The following is a 25828-nucleotide window of genomic DNA, read 5'->3' as shown; positions in this document are numbered from 1 at the left end:
GTGTTCTCAAGGAGGTAACTACTCTCAGCAGCCGGAGGCACCTAATCCTTTACTACCTGAAGATGTTTGATATGCCTCCCCTCCCTGCTGAGCTACCAAAAGAAATAAGCTCTCAGTTAAAGACTCTTTTCTCAAAAAAAGCTCATGTTTTAATGGCTCAGATGTAAGCTAATTTCACAGGGCTACAAAAGACCCTGAAGGTTTGTCACAATAGATAACATATTCTCTGGCCAGCTAATATCCAGCCTCCCGTTCCTCTGAGCAGCGGTGACAGCACTGACCTCACCATAGTCACTTCCTTCACAAATCCTGGGGTTCAGAGTGGGTCATTCTCACAGAGTTTCAGAGCTCTGCTAATTTCTTTCCCATGTATTATGATGCACTGGAAATAATGTGAATTAATTTCACTTGGTGACCTTTCACAACTGTCAGACTGCAGTAATTTCAGCTTTCTTGATTGTCTCCGGGTCTGATGAAAAGCCATAGGAAAAGAGGTTTAATATGATGACACTTTGCATTGTATCATGGATATGCTGGAGCCCGAGAGATTACCTGATGAACCACAGTGCCAAGAAAAAGGACACTCTGCAGTAAAATGACATATTTAGGGAGGTCTCCTAAACTCTTTCAAAGCAAGCAGTCACACATGTGAAATGCCTTGTCCATAAACTTGCACTGGAAACCCACTGGATTGTACTTAATATAGAAATACACAGAGGAAATAGAACATGAAAGCAGGTAAAAGATGTTATTTCAACAGTTTTGGACTTTTTGCTACATAGCTTATGCTATTAAAATCTGACAAGTTGGTGATCAAAATAAAGCACTGGCTTTGATCAAAGGTAGTAATGGTTCAGACTCTGCTACTGTGTCAAGCAGCTCTAGAAGAGAAAGCACTCTAAGCGTTTTCTTCTTGCTATTAGAGTTTCTGTGGTTTCTCTAGGTATAAATGGTAACAAAAGTGCTCTGATTTACATTTGGACAGATACAGATGTGTAAGTCAACCTATTTCATTTTGTTATCCACTTATCTGTCCAGACAGATCTGCCCAAGTTCACAAAGGCAGAATTTTCAGTGAGCATTCACTGGCAAATGGCTCCAGAGCTGATCTGCTTAACGGAAAGAACCTCATAAAAATCAGAAAACACTCTTCAAAACAGACTTAGCAGGAGAAGGTCTTTAGAAACTTGAGGCATGCTGTAACAAATATGACTTGACTGAAAATTCAGTGCCCCATTTTCACCTTTAATTCCCACTGTGCATGTTCAACATGGCTAACTATATTTGCAACTAAGTCCTACTGTTTATTTATGCTCATTTCTGCTCAGCCTCTCTGCTGTCACGGTTACTTTGCACTACTCTGTCCATGCAGTTGTTATTTGAAAATGCTGGGTATATAAATGCTCTAAAACCTGGAAAAGATATTCAGCCTTGCCTTCTCTTTTGCACAGTGTCTACCTGGCTACCTGAAAGTTTGCTCTCCTAGTGACCTGAGCTGCACTTGCCCTTCCCTTATGCATACAGAAGTAGTGAAGTTAAACCACCCTGCTGCAGATCTATAGCTTCTTTCATTATTTAAATCATTGTTCACAAGAAATTTTTTATGGCATTTCTCATGAAGGTGAGATCCTACTACAACCCAAAACTTTGGAGGTTAGAGCCTCACTTAACACTATTTGTTGGAAAATACGTGGCAGTGACAAGTGTCAGTTGATCTTCTATCATCCTAAGTGCTGCTCAACTACCCTGGACCTGAGGAGTTACAGAGCAGGTTTGTTCCCATGACTTTTTCACAAGCTGGTTGAAGATTTCTCCCATGGCTGCATTATGTCAGACAGCAATCAGAGTAGTTACTTGGTCTGGAAACATGCACACACAGACACACTCATGCAATGATGATCCAAAGGCAGTTTTTCATACTAGAAAAAAAGAAAACCCACTCACTCACCCACACCCCCAATTAAATACCACATTTTGCTGCAACAAGAAGGGTTTTTAGAGAAACTTGTTTTCTTTCTCTTATCACACCTAATAAAAAGGGGAAGTTTTAAAATGAGACATTCTCTTGTGCTTGGAAAAAAAAACAACAAACCAAACTAAACCAACCTCCTCCCCTACCCCAGAAAAGGCAGATGTTGCAGTGTGCTTTTTGGCAGTGAGTCCTTCTGCACTGCTTCGAGCATGCTGTTAAAGTGTAGTTTCACCAGCATATTAAAGCCAAGAACACAGTGCAACTATTAGTGGCCAAAATGACTTCCACTCAGAAAACTGCAAAGACACACTTCGCTGTCTCTGCCAGCTGGAGATTGATGGTGCATATAAATAATGCCTATGGAACTACCTGTATATCCCTTTTTTCCCCCAGTGCACTGAGGAGTTCCCATTTCATTATCTTGACACCAAGGGAAGCAATGCCAACAACCAGCACACAACAGAGTGCAGAGAGGCTGCCTGGGACTGCTCAGAACTTGCAATCATCCCAAACATTTTGATGGCCTCCATAAGAATACCCAGGGCAGTAATAGAGGTGTAATTCACAAGCCAGTCAAAAGCTAAACAACACAGGTCTTAAAACTAGACAGCCCAACCAAACTATCAGTGATGCTGCTGTAAAACAATAAATGCCAGTTTTGCTGCTTCTTAAACAGTTTCAGAGTGCTCTGCTGTGTCTGGCTGTCACCCCAGAAAAGGAAACACTACCACAAAACAAAACTGGTATTTTCAGCAGCTGTTCCAACTTCAGATCTGTTTTCTCTGGAAATGTTGTGCTTCTGTCTCCCCATAGTAGTGACACACACTTTCTAACCCAATGTAATCTTTTATACTTACTTACAGAAATAAAAAGAATTCTTAACTTTCTCATCACACAAAACAAGGAGAAAATGGCACAAGAGGAAAGACTCAAGGAAAGAATCTGAAGACCTTCTTTTTTCCTGTGTGTGGCATGAGCAGTGCTGGAGCTTGCCATGCCCTTTGCTTGGCATCCTCTATCAGGCTTCTCCCTTTCATCTTAGAGTGCGCTGACAAAGATGAAAATAGAAATTAAACTCCAGAATGGTGACTTTATCAGGAGCAGCAAAGTGGTTTGGCAAGCATTTCCCTGCTTTTCTTTTCTTCTATTTTTTCTTCCCTGAGCACCTCTCAGTTCACAGCTACCACCTTGCCTGGACCACAGATTGCTTACTTGCAATCTCAGTGCTACTACACATCCTGAGGTTACTTACAATCAAGAGTCCATCAGGAAAATACTAGAGCACATTTTAAAACATCCTTGCTTCTGCACCTTCCTTTCTATAGGCAAAGGGCCTAATTAGCAGATAATGCCCTGATGTGACTGGGAGATCAGGGCTGTGAAGCCATGCAGCTGTGCCACCAACTGCTAAGAGCAGCCACACAGGCTAAGGGAGTGGGGCTGCTTAGCTCTATACCTTACAGGGAAGAGGCAGCAAATGGCACTTCAGATTGCCTAAAGTGCATCCTTGGCCCTGTAGTTGGAGCAGAGCTGGCTGGCCAGGGGCACTGGGTTCTGTAGTTTCAGCTATAGTACAAATCCTGCTCACTTTGCAAGACCCAGTCTGAAAAGTTACTATTCATAACCCATTTTACACAATAGGCCCACTTTGCTAAGAAATAATCCCCTCAGCCCAAAAACAATCAAACCCCAGGAAGAAGCCCTGGAAATGGGAGACCAGTATTCTGAGCTGTACCACAGACTCATTTTTTAGTCAACAGTGTCAGAAGGAAGGTTTGAAAAGAAGCTCACACACCTAAATCACACAGAAATGATGTTTTAAAAAGATCCTGAACTCTGCACAGCTCATCAGTCCCAAACATTCCTATAGTGGGGAAGTAAATGAAATGCTTTCCATTCTCCAAAAATACAGACATGGAAATAAGCTGGTCTTGATCTCGCTGTGTCAAAGTTAAAAACAAATGAAGGATCATCTTGCATTACAGCTGAGTGAAAAGGGTACTTTTATTATGCTGTTCTGTACTTCACCTGGTGGGTCACTCTGTTAAGTGCTCGTCTCTCAGTGGAGCAAGCTGTAAATGAATTGCACATAGAACTGACCAAAATGTGTATCAAAAGTCTCACCACTGAAAAATGACAGCTATTTAACCTACACACACACAAAAAAAAAGACTTTTGAAACAGCATGGGAAAGTTTTGCAGACAATAAAAATTCAGGAACCTAAAAAATGTGCTATGTGCTTTATGACATAAAGTATCTGGACTTGGGGCTGAAACACTGTTTTCAGTGGGGACCAAAACCTCACTTCTTTCATGACTGAGCTGGGTGATAGGTTAGACTGGATGGTCTTGCAGGTCTCTTCCAACCTGGTTGATTCTATGATACATGGGTGATGTTTGATCAGGATGTGGGGATGTATATTCTTTATATTCTTCTCAGATGTTTGTTGTGATAAGGGAATTCTGGACTGCTTTCCTTATCTGGTGGTTTCCTCTGCTCCTGACAAGAGTTCATACCACAGCTGCTCCTGAACAGGAAGCAGGATTTGCTTCCCCAAGTCATGTTCTGTTCTGCTTCTTGTGGTTTGTTACCCTCACCACTGCTTTGAGAATTCCCCTTTTTGTCTTTAAAGTCCTTCTTTCATGTGGGAAGAGATCCACAACAAATTTGCAATCCACTCTGTCAGCTGTCAGCTGAAGAGAGTGATTGATCTGCTGAACGTTCTGAAAAATCACACCAAAGCCATCTGCTACAGCTAGTTTGCAACTCCAGGTGTTCTTGACCCAGGCAGTTTGCTTCTGTATACATAGGTGCTTTGCTTTACTTTAATTTCTTCATATAAAATAAAGGCATTTGAAATGCATTGATTTAAGAGTGTTTCAGATGGCGCTCCTGCTGTGGCAGCATACAAGAAAAGAATGACTACAGAATATGTTCATTTGCTTAAACTAAGTGAATTCTAAAAAGAAGGTGCAGATGAATTATAGATTTCAATTTTAGCTCCTATGCACAAGGTAAACCTTTTGGGACCCTTTTTTTTTTTTTGGTAGTTGCCATTGTGCATAGGAGGTACCAGAGGAAGAGTACTTTGGTTTAAGAGAGAGACATTCCCCAAGAGTGATACCAGCTTCTGGAATAAATTCCTGACAATTTCCTAGTAAGAAGCCAAGGAAGTCAGAGACAAAAATACCTTTGGAAGACCCTTGAAAAAAAAAATTCTCCCAAAGATTAGCAGATTTTTTACAATAAATGAGTTTGTTCCATAAGATGAAATATCTTCCTCTTCCCTATCTTCCTCTTCCCAAAACCAGCAGTACTCTTAGCAATAGATTGATCTCATTGGCAAGTTTCTCTCATCTTATTCATTATTAGTAGACTGGGAAAGCAGTTGCATTGGGAAAAAAAAAAAGGAGGCAATGAATCCTTTGCCTCTCAGCATCTGTAATGCCAAAAGATCTGAAGGAGACCATCACTGTATAATACTGAGTTCAAATCCAACAACACAGCAGTAATAGAGGCTGGAAGTGTCTTTTTTTGGTGGAAAGGTGCAGCAGAATACTGACCAGGGGAGAGATTTATAAGTGATTACAGAAAAAATCCCTAAAGCTGTCTGCTCATTGTAGAGGCTCAGTAAAGGAAAGCAAACAAGATTCTCGGATACAGTGAACTGCTTGAAGAATACAAATGAGAGCAGGTAGCACCTCTGCACTCTGTGCTGAGCAGCCCTCTCCCAGAAAGCTGTATCCAGCAACGATCAAATGGCCACCACACTTTCAAGAGTGTGTGAGAACAAGGAATGGAAAATGCAGCCTGCTAAAGGGTCTGAAGAAGCTAAGCTGGGAAAAGTAACGGGGAGAAACATGTGCCTTTCTACTTGGAAAGGAGTCAAGATGAGAGCAATGAGAGCAGATGAAAAGATAACGATGGGAGGGAAGAGAGTGGTGCAGATGCTTCTTTAAATGTAGTGGCTTGGATCGATCGATCTACCTAGAGATTCACTGCCACCCTGACTGCTAGAATAAAGGGAGGCAGGGAATAGACATAAGGGGCTACAAGCTCACATCTGGCGACACAGAAAACAAATTAAGTTGGTTTCTGCATTGCCTAAGTAAGAATCTAGACTAACTGTGATCTCCCCTTTCTTTGTCTGCAAGTCTTATTTGATTTTTGAAGTATCCAAAAGATTTCAAAAGTTCTTCTGAGGAGTAAGACAGCATAAGTTGAAAGAAACAGGTTCTACTTACTTCATATATTGATAAAAGTGATGCTTAAAAAGTCCACACTAGGTTCCAAAATATAAAGAGACTGTTTTGAGCCAGCTTCCACTTCAGCTGATCATCATTTATAAATTTGAAGGACTGCAGTCATAAATAAGCCAAGTCCAGGCTAGACTTATATTACATATTTTATGATAAGATTTACATTAGTCTTAACTTGTGGTTGGAGCTCTGGAGCCCTCGGGCTGTTTCCTCAACTCAGTGTGGTAGAAGCATTGTTATTCATTTTGGATACGACATGACAAAGGATCTGCAAAGCATATTCAGAAACCAGATTAGTGCCTGTACTCAGTGCCTCTTCATGCTAGTCAAGGTAGACCTAGGGGTTGGCTCTCCAAGGGCCTAAAGGCAAAACTGTTTAAATCAGTATGACAAGCATGGCTAAGCCCAGAAATGAATAACCAAGAACGACCTTAACCTACACATTTTGCTTATGACCTCATTATAATTATCAGTCTTGAAATGTGCAGAAAGAGCACTAAGTGAATTTTCTGCTCTGTGTATTTCAATATTTGTCCATGGGCATTTACCATTTATTCATCCAAGGTATACCTGCCTCTAGACATTCTCACTCAAACCTGTGTGGCCCTTTCCAACACAAGGAGTCCCCAGAGAGGCTGCAGAGATGGCTTAACCAGCCCCCAGCAGGCTCTTGATGTAGCTTCTTGGGAGCTGGGGCAGTAATAATACACATTAGGGTCAACTACTTGTGTTCCAGTGGCCTAGATGGGTCTGCAGCTGTATCACCCATTGACTTCCCCAAGAACTGCAGGAGCTCACTGGGATGTTTCTCAGCCTTTCACCCATAAATGAGAAGCAGAGTCCATTGGGATTCCTGAGTTTCTCTGCAAGGTGTTCAGAGAAACCTAAAGTGTTGGCAAGTCTCTCAGAGAGAGAAAAAAAGGGTTGAACTCACAAATTCTGTGAGATCTCAAGATCTGAGGTTACACCAGGGAATAAAAAGATGCATTCACACAAACTTAGTGCCAAAGGTAGCAGGACCTTATAAAACAACATAAATAGAGCTGAGACAAGCTCTCCAGTGATGAGACATGAGACAGATAAACAGGGGATGCTGTCAGCTCTGTTTGAAAGTCATTCACTGGCCTAGGAAGCTGGATCGTCATGGTCTTCTCAGGTGCAAAAAATCTGGGAAAATGAAAACTTCAAAGCAGGATTCTCCTTTGTTTAAAAAAATTTAAAAAAAGGGGGGGGAAGCAAAGAAAAAAACCATTATTATTGTAAAAGTAATTTAGTGTTGCTTTCCCAGTGAATTTTGTCACTGAATGCAGAGTATTGAATATCTGAATTGTTAGGAGTGGATGCAACTGCTGCTGGTGGGCCATGTTACCCTGAAGTTAAATTACTTTCCCTGCCTGTAACTTTTGTTAGTGTTAAGGCAGCCCATGGATCTCGACTCAAAATAAGATTGTGTAGAGTGGATAATTTCCAGTCAGATAGGGTCAGTGACCTGACCATGTAGAGTAAATGAGGATTACAGCTCAACCCTGAAGATCTCGGCTGCAAGGCAGGCTCACACTTGATACTTGCTACTTCTGGTTGGCACTGAGCAAACTTATATTGAATGGCTTCAGTAACACACTGGAAAAAAAAGGTGCTAGTGAAGCCAGGCCTCCACACTAAATCATGTTTGTGGGAGTGATGCAATACTGCATAAAATTAACAAAATTACACTTTTAATGCAAATAATACTTACAGGTCAGATTTTGTCCTCTATCACTATTTGCTGCCGCATGGACTGAGCTGTCCCCAAAGAAAGAGACCCAATACAACCATCCTCAAGTTCCTCTCTCCTTTCTATGAAGAAATGAGAGTTGCAGTATTAGGGAGCTCCACACTTCTGGTCTTTGTGTGCTTTCAATTGAACCATAAAGAGATATTACTAAAAGAAAAAAATGGATCTGGCACAAGACTAGAAATTGGTCCTTCAGTAGGGAACACTACTCTGATATACTCTGGATATAAGGTATGAGTGTGTGTTCCTAGTAGGTGAGTCACAAATTCCAACATGTCTCCAATCCCAATTTATCCAAGAAATGGTCTTTTCTTTTCATAGCATCACTTTCTGTTACATGAAACCAAGCCAATTCCATCTGCAGCTCTGTGCCTGAACAGAATGGAGCATGTGAAATATGTTGCCACTTAAGCATTCCAGATGTACCAGAACAAGCTGAAATATAAATCAGAAAGGGTTCTTCCTATAGGGAGTCTTGATTTCAGATTTATTACACCACTGCTTAGAGTTTGGAAGGTCAGCACATTATGCCAATTGATTTCAGGGAGTGCAGAAATGGGCCCTTGTTAGTTAGAAGGTAGCTTTTTCCTGTAGGGTGAAAAGCAAAGTCTGCTACAGGAGGCAAATATAATAAAAATTAATTGGTACAACTAAATTAAAAATTAAAGCAGTAAAAAAATTCTGATGCTGCTGAATCCTTTAACATCAGTGAAAAACAGTTAATCAACTGGATATTCTCGTATCTTGACATCCAGCAGCCTGAGCTCTGGAATACTGGATTGATAAATAAATTGAAGCCTGCTGAAAAAAAAGGTAATAAAAAAAAAGGCAAACAGTTTTCCTTGTGTTTTTGCCTCTGAATCAGGCAAAAGAACTGATCTAGGTCTTGCAGCAATCTAATCTCCTTTAATTAAAGAGACCAAGCCAATAAACACCTTAGAGCACTATAGAAATGAAGACTACCTCAGAAGAACACCAAGCTGAATCTTTTGCATGATTACCTATCAAGCAAAAGGATAAATCTACCCTTTGCTGTTGAGTTTTTAACCTCCTCTTATTCCACATGATTCATGCCAAGAAAAGGCCAACTTCAGAAACTATTTGTAGGTTGCTCAGCCAGGCGTTTTTCACTAACGGCAAGAAAACTGATCTTGCTGGCCTGTACACAGAGCTGACATTAAGCTCTAACTAGCTGCTGCTATCAATTCTCTGCAGAGACTTCAGATGTCTTTGTTAAACCCTTTTTTCTCTCTCCAGAATGCATCTCGGAGCACTGGAGAGTCTGTTTTTCCTCATCTCTTTTACGTTTGTTTCATATTGGCAGAATTCTCTTCAGATTATTGGTGTGTAAATAAACCAGGTCAATATTCTCTATTCTGATGTACAACAGCACCACTTTAGCAGTTGCTAAACCCCTCTCTATTCTATTCCAAAAGTCGTGGCAGTCTGGTGAAGTCCCCATTGACTGGAAAAGGGGAAACATAACTCCCACTCCTATCCTCCCAAGGGCAGGAAAGAGGAGCCAAGGAACTACAGACCAGTCAGTCTCACCTCTGTGCCTGGTAATATAATGGAGCAGACCCTCTTGAAGGCACTACTGAGACAGGAGAATAGTGAAGAGGTGATGTGGTACAACCAGCGTGGCTTCACCAAGGGCACATCCTGCCTGACAAATCTGGTGGCCTTCTACGAACAGGTCACAACATTAATAGATGAGGGGTGAGCAACTGATGTCATTGACCTGGACCTGAGCAAGGCCTTTGGCACTGTGCCACACCACATCCTGGTGTCCAAGATGGTGACACATGGGTTTGATGGGTGGACCATGAGATGGATAAAGAACTGGCTTGAAGGCTGCACCCAAAGAGTGGCTGTCAATGGCTCCATGTCCAAGTGGAGGCAGTGACACATGGAGTCCCTCAGGGATCAATCCTGGGACCAGTCCTGTTCAACATCTTTGTCAGTGACATGGGCTTTGGCACCGAGTGCACTCAGCAAGTTTGCTGATGACACCAAGCTGTGTGGTGCAGCAGACAGGCTGGAGGGAAGGGATGCCATCCACAGGGACCTGGATAGGCTGCAGAGGTGGGCACAAGCCAACCTCATGAGGTTCAACAAGACTAAGTGCAGTGTCCTGCATTTGGGTCGAGGCAATTCCAAGCACAAATACAGGCTGGAGAGCAGCCCTGAGTAGAGACACTTGGGAGTGCTGGTGGATGAGAAGCTCAACATGAGTCAGCAGTGTGCACTTGCAGCTTGGAGGACCAACCAGATCCTGGGCTGCATCAGAAGAAGTGTGGCCAGCAGGGTGAGGGAGATGATTCTCCCCTTCTACTCTGCTCTGATGAGACCCCAGCTGGAGTACTGCATCCAGCTCTGGAGCCCCTGTTACAAGAGCGATGTGGAGATGCTGGAGCGTGCCCAGAGAAGGGCCACAAGGATGCTCAGAGGGCTGCAGCAGCTGTGCTATGAGGAGAGACTGAAAGAGTTGAGGCTGTTCAGTCTGGAGAAGAGGAGGCTCCCAGGTGACCTTCTTGTGGCCTTCCAGGATCTGAACGGAGCTACAAAAAAGCTGGGGAAAGACTTTTCAGGGTATCAGGGAGTGACAGGACCAGGGGCAATGGAGCAAAGCTGGAGGTGGGGATATTCAGACTGTATGGGAGGAGGAAGTTGTTGAGCATGAGAGTGGTGAGAGCCTGGAATGGGTTGCCAGGGAGGTGGTTGAGGCCTCATCCCTGGAGGTGTTTCAGGCCAGGCTGGATGAGGCTGTAGCCAGCCTGATCGAGGCTAGGGTGTCCCTGCCCATGGCAGGGGGGTTGGAACTGGATGATCCTTGTGGTCCCTTCCAATCCTAACTGATTGGACTGAGTCCAAACCTCATGAAGGTGACTCTTTAATTAGAGGATGGAAGAGGGAAGAAAAAGTACTGTGAAAGTGCTGGTTAGGGCTCTAAAACTAGCATAAACCAAACCAACAAAGTGCTGCTTGTATAATTTCTCTGCCTGGTAATTGGTAGTTTTAAATTCTGGCAGTGTAGATAATGATTAGAAACAGGGCAGACTTGTTAACCACAGCATTAGCATGGATGTTTGAAGCCACACGTTGTGTGACATCTTGTAGATGTAACAGCACTCTTACTCCTTTTGTTTCTTTAGAAATGAGACATTTCTCTCAGGCCTGGAACTCTTAGGGCAATATTTGCCAAAGTAATTTTACTCCTATTCAGTGACATGTTTGAAAGCAATTGTTTCTCAATAATCTCTGCTAGGCCACTGCAAACTGTTAGATGGAACCCTAAAGAACTGTTTTCTGGCAATGAAGCTTCTAACTTTCATCTATGCTTTCGTGGCAACAATAACAATCAAAAGATGAAGGGTTTTACTTTAAGCAATATGCTTGATTTTCCACGGTTTCACAGCTTGTCTGAAAGATGTGCTGCAAAAGTTGGCTTGGGAAGAAATAGGGCCTAGGATAAGAAACACCAGGAATAACAACAAAATCACAGTTGTCTTTGAGGAAGATTAAAGGAATAAACAACAGTTTAGCTCATGAGAGGCAAAAAGGCTGCATATCATGTGTTTCAATGAACAAAATGCCATTAGAAGTCAGAATAAAATGACAGCTTCTTAGTTACCAGCAAGGAGACAGAAGGTTTGAAGGTTTGTTCAAGGCAGGATTGGACGTGGCACTTGGTGCCATGGTCTAGCCTTGAGCTCTGTGGTAAAGGGTTGGACTTGATGATCTGTGAGGTCTCTTCCAACCTTGATAATACTGTGATACTGTGAAAAGTCTGGAAACATTTTGCAGATCTAATGTCCAGCTAGAAACCAAAGCACACTATCATATTATTTCCAGTGCAAACCAGAGAAAACATGAAGAGATGATTTTCTGTTTAAGGAGTTTAGATAGTTGTCTGTCTCGTAGAGGGTTGGACTTGATGATCTGTGAGGTCTCTTCCAACCCTGATGATGATACTCTGTGTGTGTGTAAAATCACTCTCTAGTTACTCTTTGCAGCCTGGTGCCTTGGTCTGCCCAAGTCACAGACTCTGCAAGCTGGGGACCACTGTGCACTAGGTGTTTGCCAGGACATATCTGTGTAAGAATTCTACCTGAGGCTTCTGTTATGACATCCAGAAGATACTGCAAATAATATGTACCTTCCTTTGTTGTTAAATAAGCAGTGGTGCACTAGAAGCCTTTCTTTTTTTAGTGGCAATGAAAAGCCCAAATCAGTTCCTTCACAGTGCTCAGCAATTTCACTCAGGCGCTTGAAAATGTTGAAGTATTTTTGCATCCAAACCCAATAATCAGCACAAACTGAAGGGCCTACATTATCTCCTCTTTCATCTTTTTTATTTCTTAAATTAATACAGGTAAGTAGAGCACAGAGCAGTTTGTTTGTGTGAGAATATAAAGGGAAAATAACACAGTAAGGAAGAAAATATTTATCTTTGAGAGTTTTGCAACCTCTGGAGTTGCAGCAAGCTGTGACTGTATGGTTTTCATGGAGGCATTTAGAAATACAGGAGGTAGCAGTGTGTGAGACAACTCTGTTTTGGGAGCGTACATGAACAAAAATGAACACCTCAAATCATGGCTCACGAGGTTAGGGGCAAAGAGATCTACAAGAAAAGACACACTGAGAGCAGTTAAAGCTGACGTGAGTGCTCTTGCTGCTTGGCAGCACTATACAGTATAGAATCATAGGGCCATAGAAACAACCAAGTTGGAAGACACCTCCAAGCTCATCCAGTCCAACCTAGCACCCAGCCCTAGACAATCAACCAGACCATGGCACTAAGTGCCTCATCCAGGCTTTTCTTGGACACCTCCAGGCACGGTGACTCCACCACCTCCCTGGGCAGCCCATTCCAATGCCAATCACTCTCTCTGGCAACAACTTCCTCCTAACATCCAGCCTAGACCTCCCCTGGCACAACTTGAGACTCTGTCCCCTTGTTCTGTTGCTGATTGCCTGGAAGAAGAGACCAACCCCCACCTGGCTACCATCTCCCTTCAGCAGCACTACAGGTTTGGATCTGAATAACTAGATCAAAATACCAGAGGTATTTGGCCATCTAGGAATCGCAACCCAAAGTACAGTTGCTCTATTTGCTGGCAGAGGTATAGCTGATGTCTGAACCATGCCCAATGGAAGCAGTGTGGAAGTAATACAAAACTACAGGTAAAATCAGGGATCAAAGATTACTATTGCTTCTACTCTAAACTGATTGAAAGAAAGAAGGAATGTCTCTTTTTTATTTTCCTTTTCCCCCCATAAGAAACTATAGATATACTAAGACAGATGTCTACAAGCAGAGCAGCACTGTAACTATATCTCAAACACAGTTGTGTAATAAGTTCAAGGGTGATAACAACTCCTCAAATCCATTGTGAGAGCCTGCTTCTTGCAAAGCTGCAGCCCACTCCCTTTGCCTGCCTCTGCTCTCTCTGGATTCTTATATTAGCAACATCACACTTTTCCTTCACACAGCTAAACAAACTCAGCAGGAAGTCAAATGCTGAGGGATTGTAAGATCATACCCTAAATCCTCAGCATGGAGCTAGAGCATCTGCACTTCGGAGAGAAACTAGCGTTCTTAACTGGCTTGGAATAAATTACCCAGACCAGGGTCACCTTAGTGAACAATGAAATGTAAAATATTCTTTCAAAAAGCTGGACAGAGAGTGAGCAGTGAAGGGTAAAGTAGTATATTTGTAGTGCCTCGTGAGAATAATATATCTAATCTGAATATCAGTTCAGCCATGGTGAATAAATTAGTCTTAGTTGCAAGTGACATTGTAATGAAAGGTCACCAGATCTGTCAGACCCTCAACTGCTTAGGTAAAATTAGATTTGTTTTACTGATGTTAAAAGAATTGACATGCATAAGGAGTTAGCCCATTAAAATCAAAACAAAAATAATGAATTTAGGAAGAAAGGACCTGTAGCCCTGCCAGTCAGGAATAGGGATAAAAATTCATAGCTCCCAAATTAGCAGCATACTAAGGGACTAAATTTCAGTCTTCAGCCAAGCCATTTGGTACTGCTACAGCAGTGTAAAACCACTTTAAAATCACATCAGAGGTTATTTTCTAGACTGTGCTGACTGTTTCCACTATGGTTCACATGGGCAGTATCAAGAGTAGGGATAAGGTGATGTACCACTCCCAACCATAAGCTCCAGCATCAGCTCAGTTTCACCCTGAGACTGCTACAAGTATAGTCTGAAGTAAGTTTAAATGATTCTTCTACCTGCACAAAGTACATATTTTGGCTCATTGGCATCTCCAGAATCATTCCGTGGTAAAGGAAACAGTGTCACTGTTAGTGCACATCTACCCTGACAGTACATTTCAAGTGGGTGTTTGTGTTGAATGCAGTTGCAGCTGCATGAGCCTTTGGCTTGCCTTACCCTTCATGTTCAGCAATAAAGGGAAAACAGATCTATGAGATCTTGGAGTAGAGACTGCCCAGGGGAGGAGAGTTCATCAGAACTGGAAGTTTTGTTACATTTGATGTAGACAATTTCCAATAGTAGACCATCCCCAAAAGTTTATTTACCAGAGATAATTCTTAATAAAACCTATGTCATCACTCACAGCTTGTTGTTTAGCCATGTGATAAATTGGAGAGCTCTGTGATAAATGAGCACATTCATTTCTCGGGCACCTCTGATCACTTCATCTTTACTCTGACTAGGAATCCATCATCAGAAGGCTCACAGTCCAAATGTCTTAGTATCCAAACTTCAACAAAGAAAACAAGTTGGTCTGTGAATAGGAGAATGATCTTTGCCTGGCACCGAAGGATTTGCCCTAAATACCTCTACAATTTGCCAGAGCAGTCACCCTAGTTCTTCCTGTCAGTATCTCTAGGTCTGCCTCACAAGCTCTGGTCCCCCCAACACTGTTATCCCTGGTTTTCTCTTGAACCCACTCCATTATGACTCATCAAGAGGCATCATGTGTTGTGAATGAGCTCAAGGTACACACAGGGTTTTTTTTTGCTATAATTAGAACTATTGTAAATTTTGCACACATCAAAGAGGGTTAACACAGACCCAGTAGAAATCAGCATCTTTGCATGCATGTGCATGGGCTTGAGCAAGCAGAGCTGAAGAGCTGAACATTCTTCAGCATAAATTAGTTCTTTTATTTATCCAAGTTCTTCATTTATTTGAATGTAAGTTGTAGGGCTAGAAACACTAAAAAGCTGCTTGGCTTTACAGGAAAGATTGTCGTTATTATTAATCATTTCTTTACAAAATGTTTAATTATGGTTCACCTCTAAATCACATCCTCACCATTTCTGCAAAATGTATCATGCCTGGGTTTTGAGATGCTGGCATAATGGAATGGCTGAAACACATTTGCATTGATCTGCATCACTTTTGAAGAAGAGGGTCATGATAAACCCTTGCTGTCTGTGCACTCAGACAGGCACATATCATAACAGCACCATGAAGGAGCCCAGCTGAGTGCTGCTTCTCCTCCCATCTCTCCTTTACATGCACATGTGCCATAAAACCAAGTCAACAAGCTCCCAACCCTGAAACTTGAATTAAATACTGAAAAGTGGCCTCTCTGAATCCTGGTCTTCCACTTATATTGAAGCACGTCTTTGCTAATTTGTGGTCATCAATTTGTGCAGCAGAGAGCAGGCAAATCTTTATGGGTCACGCATACAGTGAACAAAGAATGTAACCAATCTAATCCCCAAATGTCAGTGAAAAAAGACAAAAACCCCAAGCCAACAATTGGCACTTCCATGGATTCCCTATAGTGTCAATGAATATTGCAGCTGGGTGCTGGGAATCACCACTCTGCCTGTCTTTGAACAGTACTGGAAATGGTTGTGGACTGTGTCTCTCAATTGTATGTTATTCATACTGTCTGAAAAAGGCTGAGTGTGATTAAACTTTATGAAATTAGCCAATGTAAATCTCCTAACATATAATAAATTACTGTAAATTGAATTGCCACAAGGCAAAACATTTTTCCTGCAAATTCAAGGATAGCTTAAGATTTCAGTAACAAACATAAAGGCACATTTTAAAAAGTCCTCTCTGCCATAACTGCAATTATCTGCCTTACCAAAGTGTGATCTAAAACCTCGACTACATAATGAATTTCTCTCCAGTGTATGATGTTGCAGTCTGTAAAGAGGAGATGTACCAGGAAGAACAGGGTGAAGAAAGTGAAATTGGAGGTGATTTCTCTACAACAAAAATAAAGTCATGCTGCAGATACATCACACAATGTACAGTCAAAATACATAAGGGCACAGCACCTACAGCAGGGGCCTTATGAGTGCTGCAAGTGCTGAACTGGAAAAGGATGCATCAGCGGTGCACAAACGGTGAAGAAAAATTACAGAGTGATGGAAATCCCAACTAAATTTAGATAGCATTTATGTTAGACCATTGTCTTGTTCTGAGGCCTGATGTGGAACTGAAGTGCCACTTTTTAGGTCAATTTTACATTATTAATTAATTTATATAGATTTATTTCATAACAAGGAAGAGCGTTTACCCAAAGGTGCCAACATTCCTGGTACGAGTTGCAAGTAGGAAAATAAAATTGAATTCAGTTTCCTCTGTGAGTCAGCCAATAAAGTTTGTTCCCTCAACATGTATAGGTACTTCAATGTTTTGCACCCCAAAAGTTTTTAATATTAAGCTGATAAAACCAGAAAGTGATAAAGACACAACTGTCCCTTTTCTTTGTTAGTGGTTTTGCATCTATTCCCAGGTCTCCAAGGACACAGCCTGATAGATGATGTTTCAGGAAAGCAAAATACAAAGTTTGTTATTCTCAGCACCTTTTTGCATAATAATGAGACTGGGCAGAGGGAAGGTTATACTCAAATAGGAATGCACAAGGTTTGCCCCTAGGCTGCTCTGCAGGAAACCTAAGCCCGTAACAATTATGGTGTTTGATACTGGGAAAACGAGAGAGAGTAATTAGAACCGTGTTCTTAAAATCACTGGCTCTTTGTAATATATACTTCCTAATTTAGTTTGCCAAAGTGGCTTGTAACAGTGTGAGAACATACTAAAGAAGCAGCAATTAGGCAACTAAACAACCACGATGACAGCTTTTTAGTAAATGGTTTAGCTTTTCATTTAGGAAAGGCAGGTCCCACTGAGAACAATATTCTAGGACTGTAATTTGATGGAATGTGATGATGTGTTCCTGGCAATTAATTAAAATGCTTTCCTTCATTTTCCCGAGGAGATGTAGGGTAGTGATGGTCTCATCGCAGAGTTCGCTCTGTGATTGACACTACTGCCTCCAAAGAGGTTTGCAACGTGTCAAGAACAAATTGGAAGTTTTGTTTGGCTATGGTCTACAGTCACTTTGCAAAGACAGAGCTTGAAAGCATCCTCTAGCTGCCTCTGGTACAGGCCTTGAGCTAGGCTGAACTGCACTGGATATAGTAATATTGAATGCAGTGATTGCATAGAATTGTGTGACTGTGGTGCAGCTATTGTCCAGCCATGGACAGGAGAGAGTTCAGTAAGTGCTGAGTTAAAGTGGAAGAGAATGGTGTAGCAAATGTGAACAGGTGTGAGCCTGGAGTCTGTGGTTTTCACTTTGCTCACTTAGAATTGCCAGACACAACATACATGTTGTTGAGAGAATATGCAGAATGTCTGCCCACTGGTGTGTAGTCCTAACATAGTTCTGACGCAGGTGTGTATGGCCAATCAGAATCTAACGTGATGTTGTAACCCTATTATGTAGCTTTCTGATAAAAATGGACATAAGCCCATGCTTGGGGTGCAATAAATGGATTCAGATTGGATTTGGGTTGGCTTGTATCAGGCCTTTGCCCCTTCTCTTATTATCCCCTTGATACCATGGTATTGCAGCATATGACACTACTGCGCTCCCTAGCAAACTCCCTCCAATGCTGGCAGCTTGTGCCCTTCAAATCTACAACACTTCTGTCTTGTTTTCCCCAGGTAGCTTGAAGGATCCAGAGAGCAAAGAAACTAAACCCACACACACACACCTATTTTGAGGGAGCAAAATCCTAACTGAGGTTAGGTCTGGTGAGCCTGGCAGGGCACCAGAAGGAAGGAATGGTGGAACCTACTGCAGGCTCCATCCCGCTCCTGGTTTGCATCTATGGGCACATTTGTTAAGATCTCCTCCCTAGCAGCCCCTCAGTCACTTTCTCCACACAATGTGCAGAATGCATTATTACAGTATCTGGGTGTGCAATCATATTACAGAATCATTGCTAATTGGGGGATTTTAAACTCACTTTGGGTTTCTGTGGATGGTCTGTAGGGAAAATGTGAATTTCAATTTCAGCTCCAGGGACTTGACTGACTTTTAACATTGAAAATCAACGAGCAGATGCATTAAATGGTTTCAATTCTTTCCCCCCTCTTTCCAAACTAAAATTCAAAAGGATTTTAGCCATCTACTTAACAGAAATCTATTAACACAATTTCATCATATCAAAGCAGAAATGTCATAGGCCACACACATGCCAGGTCATGGTGAATAAATAATCCTGTCCTTGCTGCCACAGTTATTTGCAGCACTGAAGAGGCCCATTCAGTGCTGCTCTCTTGTCACCAGGGAAATCCAAATACAATTTACTGACCTAGAGAAACAACATGAAACACGAGATGTCCCTCCTAAAACTAGGTCTCCACTTAACAAAACAACAGGATTTCCAGAGACCAGCAACAACCTTTTTTCCCCCCTGCTTGCTAGTAGTACATGGGTAGCTTTTCCTGGCATGAAGCCAGCATAGCAATTATGTGGACAAACTCAGGGATTTGTGTGGCTGCAATAAACTCAGTGGGATACTCACATCTCAAGCTACATGAGTCGAGTCCATACTGGATCAGGCCCACAGGAAGGAGGAACAGGCCACCATGACATTCTGGTAGACACATTTAATATGTACCTAGAATGTGAGAAGAAACACCTTAACTTTTAGAAACTCCTCCAAAAGAGAGACAAAGTTAAGGAAAAGAAGAAACGCGAGGAAGAATCTCAGCTGGATGCAGGGATAAACCCCAGGAGTTTCAGCAGAGAAATCTTAGGATCTATTTGCTAGATGCATATATAATCAAACACAATTTTTATCGTGCAGCTCTGTCACCATGTGCAGCTGATGATAAATTTGCTACTCTCCAGCATTTTTTTACTACTTGCCTGGGCTAGAGTGTTACTGCTGCTCTCACTTGGCTTCCTCAACAAATGCAACAGAGCAAAGCTCCTAACTGCTTTCTGATCTGGCCTACCAAAGGATTATTTGTCATTCTGCTTTGAAAAATCAGTTGTTCAGGTGATCTGAAGTGATTTAAATTACAAAAAATGTCATTTCTCTACCATCACATTTGAGAGTTGCCTATGATCCTAATAACCAAATTGTGTGGTACTGGAAAAAAATGAGATGAAGACTTACAGGACAAGTTAACCTATTTTGACAAGTTCCTGCACAATACCATGGTGCTTGGAAATAGTTTACCACAACGTTAGAAGTGAAAGTTATGGTGGGTTAGGAACTTCCACCCTCCCACACTAGTGGAATTTACCAATATTCCCATTGGCCTCAAACCACCACGATAGCGCAGCTGTAAATATAAACCCAACCCATTGGTGGGCTTTCCAGCAATGCAGCAAAATTTATGCTGTAGCATTACTTTTTCTTTCCCATCTCATAGCATAAGGCTGTTACAAACTCATGCAGGGAACCACTGTGTATCACTGACTTGATTGATTCCACTGCAAATGACAGCGATCCAAGGCTATTATTAAGCAAAGTTTGTAACATGTATTATGTATATTGTTACAGGAGGAATAAAGCTTTTAAAAGAGGCCAAAATAAAACCTGATAAAATTAATAACAACAAAAATAATATAACATGAGTAACAGGAGAAGAACTCTGTGATTTGGTACAGGTGATCCTGTTCTGGCAGGGTGGGGGTTTGGACTAGATGATCTTTTGAGGTCCCTTCCAGCCTCTGACATTCCATGATTCTGTGATCTTGTACAAACCTGGTTATCATTATCATGCATTTGTTGATTATCCTGTTATACATTTAAATGTTAATTTGGAAGAAGTGTCTCTACCTGGATGTAAGATTGAGCAGATCTTCCTCCATATATGCAAAAAATTGCTAAGCAATACAAACAAAAGAAAATACAACAGATTCCTAGAAAACTCTACACTGTATTACAACTACAGAGCAATAAAACTCATGCAAGAACTCCTACTGCTTTAGAAGTAAATTAGAATTGAGCCTGACTTTCTGTTTTTAATATCTCCTCGAGGCAATGCAGAAGTCGTCTGATAATGTGCTGCAAAACTTGTTTAAATTTTCCCAACTTGATAAACAAACACCCAATTCAGAAGTAATACTTAAATATGAAAGAAGTAGCTGACACTGCTTACAGCCAAGAAAAGAAAAGAGAAAAGGAGATATGGTGTTATAGAAACTTTCTTTGCTGTGCCTCAATCGGTGAGAGCTGCATCAAATAAAAATAAATCCATTCCACTACGCAGTTTCCAGGGCCAGAACTACCTTGCAGCTGCTGTATTCTTTTTTCTTGAAAGAGCTGATACCAGGTTAACTAAAAACCACCACTTGGTTTTCTCTGTTGTGCTAGCAGATAGCCATCAAACGTCATGCACTGATTAGCATATGCCTGAATATCTGCACTCATTTACGTGCTTTGTTTTTTCGTTGTTGGTTCTCGCACCATATATGTAGTGAGGAATGCATGACTGAAGGACTGTTAACTAGATCAGTTCATGAAGGTTTTCAGCTGTGTTGTGCAGCTTTTATTGCTAAGAGGAGAGGAACTAGAAACCCACTACATCCCTAAGTGTGATCTCTTTAGAATAAATTGTTCTTACAGTCTCTGCTCTCCGTTTCTGCTGAATAGGTTTGTGATCGGAGTTTTGTCTCACTGATAGAAGCATTTGTTCTAAAACCTCTATTCAGATTAAAATCAAGTGGATATGAGTACATTCTGAGTGATCAGAGTTTGATGTTCTCTGTGGTAAAGCAATCCAAATGCACTATGGCAGTGCCATTTCCAAGGGCAATCTAAAGCACACAGCTAATTCTTTTCATTGTGTGGTGGATTATGTGCAGATGGTTCAAGAGGTGCAGTTTCAGAAAGTAGCTGAATAGGAAAATGCACTCTCTGGACCTGAAATTGTACATGCATGTGTGGAATTAAGACTAGGTTCTTCTTTCAGGATTGATTGAATTAAAATCTGTTGATCCTTGGTTTGTCCTAGCAAATATATGGAGACTGATAATCACAGCTTGGGCAACAGCTGCTTGGCACTAACTGCTCTCAGCCACAGCCCAAGTTGCATATGTTACGTAGCCTCAGAGCGTGGGTTTGTATGAGCTGGGTCAGCAATTACTGTACCTGGGTTAAAACTTTCAGGTGAAAAAGGCTTTAAATAAGAACTTAAGGCAGATATTTACAGCAGGGAGTTTAAGCAAATCCATATTCCTTTATGTTGCAACAATTCAATGTTGCTTTACCCATCTGGTGCTGCTTTTCATCAGGCAAGGCTACAGCAAACAACTGAGGAACACTGAATTCTTAACATCCTGCAGCTCTTTTGCAAGTGAAAATGCAGCTCTATCTTATAGGGGAAAACAAACCACAAGCCATCAATGGTAATCTTTAAAAAAACCCAACTTCTTGTTGGTTCTGGATTGTATTGTTTTGTTTTTTTGTTGGCTGGTTTTGGTTGTTTTGTCTTGTTTTTTTTTTTTTTTTTTCCCTGAGAAAAACTTAGAAAGAAGACTGGAAATAAATGAATCCTAATGTATCAACTTTTGGAGTCTGCAATAGACATAGAAGAACTAAGCATTGCAAAACAACATCTACCTAGCAAAGTCTAGTGGCATTAAGTTAAACTGTTTGTAATAATAGCCTTGCTTGTGCCCATGAGGCATGGTGTTGACCTTACTTTCATGATCACTTTGATTTCCGTAACAGGAGTGCAACAGAAACATTTCTGCAAGCCAGGACACAGAAAGTGGGGTTAGGAGAAAGTAAAGAATGAAATTAGTGATGAGCTGCCTACAGCAGACACTGTGGCAAGAGCACAGGCACATCCATACACACCAAGAGAGCCAATGGCATCCTGGCTTGTATCAGGAACAGTGTGGCCATTAGGACAGGGGAGGTTATTCTGCCCCTGTACTCAACACTGGTCAGGCCACACCTTGAGTACTGTGTCCAGTTCTGGGCTCCTCAATTCAAGAGAGATGTTGAGAGGCTGAAATGTGTCCAGAGAAGGGAAACGAAGCTAATGAGAGACCTGGAGCACAGCCCTGTGAGGAGAGGCTGAGGGAGCTGGAGGTGTGCAGCCTGGAGAAGAGAAGGCTCAGGGCAGACCTCATTGCTGTCTACAACTACTTGAAGGGAGGCTTTGGCCAGTTGGGAGTCGGTCTCTTCTGCCAGGCAAGCAGCAATAGAACAAGAGGACACAGTCTCAAGTTGTGTCAGGGGAGGTCTAGGCTGGATCTTAGGAGGAAGTTGTTGGCAGAGAGAGTGATTGGCATTGGAATGGGCTGCCCAGGGAGGTGGTGGCATCGCCGTGCCTGGAGGTGCCCAAGAAAAGCCTGGATGAGGCACTGAGTGCCATGGTCTGGTTGATTGGCCAGGGCTGGGTGCTAGGTTGGACTGGATGAGTTTGGTGGTCTCTTCCAACCTGGTAGATTCTACGATTCTTTTCCTTCTAACTTCCCTTTCTTGCTTCTTATTGCACTTGAGAACTTCAGTGCAAGAGTAACAACAGTTCCAGTAGAAAATTTATTTATTTGCTACAAACCTATAGGCTTGAACCCCTATTTCAATCCAGATACTGAAAAAGACAAACACCCTTTGAAAAATATCACACAGAGTCATATAATTAGTTGTGACCTTTTTTTTCTGCAAGGAGGAGAAAGGCTAAAAGATTATTATATTGGGCTTGTTTGTTTTAATGCTGGCATTTTGTATCTTTAGCAAAACCATTTTTGGCACTCTTCATAATGTTATTCTAATGTAAGATGCACTTCTGCAGTACTGCCACAGGTTTAGAAAACCAGTAATCTAGGGGGAAATAGCATTCTCAGCACATATGAATGACACCTAGACAATTCATCACTACCTTTTGGATTTGCTTTAAAAACATTAGAAACTTTATAAAACCTCATGTCTTTTATTGCAGTTTAGCATCACCATCTGAATAGCAAGCTCTCCATCAAGCAGAAGCTCTGCCAGGCTTTCAAGAAATGTTGAAAGGCAACCTCTTATTAACCTATTTCCATGGCCTCTCTGCCTGTTCACAGAAGTTGCAGTTGCAAGAAGTATTCAGAGTAAGACAGTTAAGCAACTGAAGGCTACTACTCACAGTAATTAATATTTGAAAAGTCACAACATGCTAACTTGAAAATCAGGCAATTAATAAAATTCCACTTGGGGAGTTTGTACCAGTTTACAGGTTCCCAGTCTGACTTTTACTCTTTCTTAAACTCATTGCAGATAACATCAGGACAATGGTCCTGTGGCTGCTGAGGTCTTGCCACAGTGCTGATTTGTCTACTGTTGATTCAAATCAGTGGAGGCTTTTCACACTTATTTCAAAGCCCCAATATACAGTTCTCTCTGCTTACTGCTATAACTTTTTTCCCCTTTCCCCGACCTGTGTATGAGGTCCATGCATTAGCAGCAGCCTCTTAAAGCTATGCTTCAAAAAGGAAATTTATTCTTTAATGAAGCTGCATGTTTGGGCATTTTAAAATGTATGTGTTTGTATGACTAGGAGATGTTTTTAAGGAAATTTCCTCCTCTGAGGTATTTCAGAGGCCTCCAAGTTACACCTCAGTAATCTATAAATACTATAGGCAATCCTGGGGCAGTAGTGTATGCCACTGCCTATAGCACAGACCTGCAAGGGCTAAACTTAATTCAGAATACTTGAAAAGGTCATAATTTCTTATCAGAAAATTAATTCTTAAGCAGTGATCTTCTGGTGGCTGTTAAGACTGGTTTCTCATTCAATTACTCCCTCAAGGGGCAAGTGATGCCAGACTCATCCACGTGTTCCCGTCTCACTCTGGCTGCTACCCAGAATGGGAGAAGATGACAGAACAGCACAGCACACAGCTCCAAGCTGTTCTGCTGTCCTCTTGGAAGGATTTTCCTAATGGCATTACTTGACCTACCACATCCCAAGCTCTTAAGAAATCTGCATTTTTGTACTTTAATATAATTTTGATGGAGGAGATTTCATTTTGGACACTGGTTCCTTGCTAGAGAGTCAGGCCCTAGAAGAAGACCAGGAAAGCAAGGTTTCAGGTGTATTTCTGCTGACATAGGTGGAAGAAGGGCACCTTGAAAGAACTTCCAAGGCACTTGAAGATCTATACAAAATATTTAGGAATTCAGAGAAGCTCAGCCTGTCTCTGTCCCTGTAGATACTGCAACACAGGCAGAGTTTAATGGTAGGGAAAGGCTCAAAAACACGTGCAGCAGAACACATGCTCCACAATCCATATTGCTCAAAGTACAATACTCACAGTGTGCAGGCCCAGAGATTACTGCTGTTTCTGAAGAGAGTAGATGCACAAATGGATAACTTGAACTTAAGTATGAAAAGAACACAAAAGAGATTGAGAACATTAGTTAGTAGCTGGTTGCCAGGGGATAGGAAAATACTCTCCAAAGGAACAGATAATTTTCCTTAGTGGAGCTGTTGCACCCCCCTGTGAAATATTATCATTGGGCTCTACTGAATAGAGAATCTTAAATTGAGCGAGTGCCTGGTGGGATGCAGGGTGTTTCATCATCCTACCTGTGTGCATATTTGACCAAGGGATGCTAGAAGCTGAAAATCAACCACTGAACAGGAAGCTCTTGCTGTGTGCATTCTGAATGCAGTGTAATTAATACCATCTATTCGTTCTGACTAAGCTTTCCCTATTTGGATCTGAGCATCACTGCTGCGTATGAAGTCAAGACTATCTGCTGGAAAATCTAATCCAAGGGTGGATGCTTGCTTGTACATAAATCTAGATGCTAACCTGCTACTAGTGCCATGACTCAGAGGGAATACAGCTTGTTACAATATTTGTTTTTTAAGAGACTACTGGGAATGGATTAAAAAAAAAAAGAGCAACTTTTGTTGTGTTTGATGTGAAAAAAAAAACCCACAAACAAATCCCAGTGAGGCTCTTTTGCAAGCCTGCTGAATTCATGATGTTGAAAGGTAAGCCAGGAAAAGGCCATGCCTATTCATTTCAATCCCTGTGCAAAACCAGCATATTCTATACATCTTGTCAGATTTGTGGCATTTGGATATGTACATTTGTATATCTTTAATGTTATCAATAGTAGTTAGGCTCCTATGCTCCACATTGCTAAGTATATTTCAAGTGGTATCTTTTGCAGTTCTGATACACTTCAGCTAAATGCAGGCATGATACTATAGGCCTATCATTTACCATTTCCTACACCTTGGCATCTTATCGCTTAGTGAATTCCTTTATACTCTGACAGGTCTGTTGACAGGATTGGGCAGTTTTGTGCTTTCTACTGTTAGTTTTTATCTTGACCTTGTCATAATCTGGCAATGACTTGTGATGTTTGGCAATGCACAATAAGAACTGAAGGGCAAGATTTGAGAAGAGCAAGACTTCCCATTGCATTAGCACTACTCTGTGGCTTATGTCCTCAGCCACATGATGGAAAGATGCTCTTCTCATCCAACTGACATCCCTCTTCATATGATGTCTATTTTCAGCTCTACAATGAAAACCATATCCTTT

General features: G+C 41.6%; 1 long non-coding RNA gene across 1 annotated transcript in view; it reads right to left on the bottom strand.

Moving 5' to 3' along the window:
* Positions 1–7973: 7973 nt before the first annotated feature.
* The window catches only part of LOC135188106 (uncharacterized), a 211518-nt gene continuing 193663 nt past the window's right edge, over positions 7974–25828 (bottom strand). The window contains exons 4-5 of the long non-coding RNA XR_010307564.1: positions 18846–18941; positions 7974–8068 (exon numbers count right to left, since the gene is read on the bottom strand). This is a non-coding gene — a long non-coding RNA (uncharacterized LOC135188106). The remainder of the gene's footprint in view (positions 8069–18845; positions 18942–25828) is intronic.

The sequence above is a fragment of the Pogoniulus pusillus genome, chromosome 29 (genome assembly GCF_015220805.1).
Source record: "Pogoniulus pusillus isolate bPogPus1 chromosome 29, bPogPus1.pri, whole genome shotgun sequence".
NCBI lineage: Eukaryota > Metazoa > Chordata > Aves > Piciformes > Lybiidae > Pogoniulus > Pogoniulus pusillus.
This window is presented reverse-complemented; position numbering and strand designations above follow the sequence as displayed.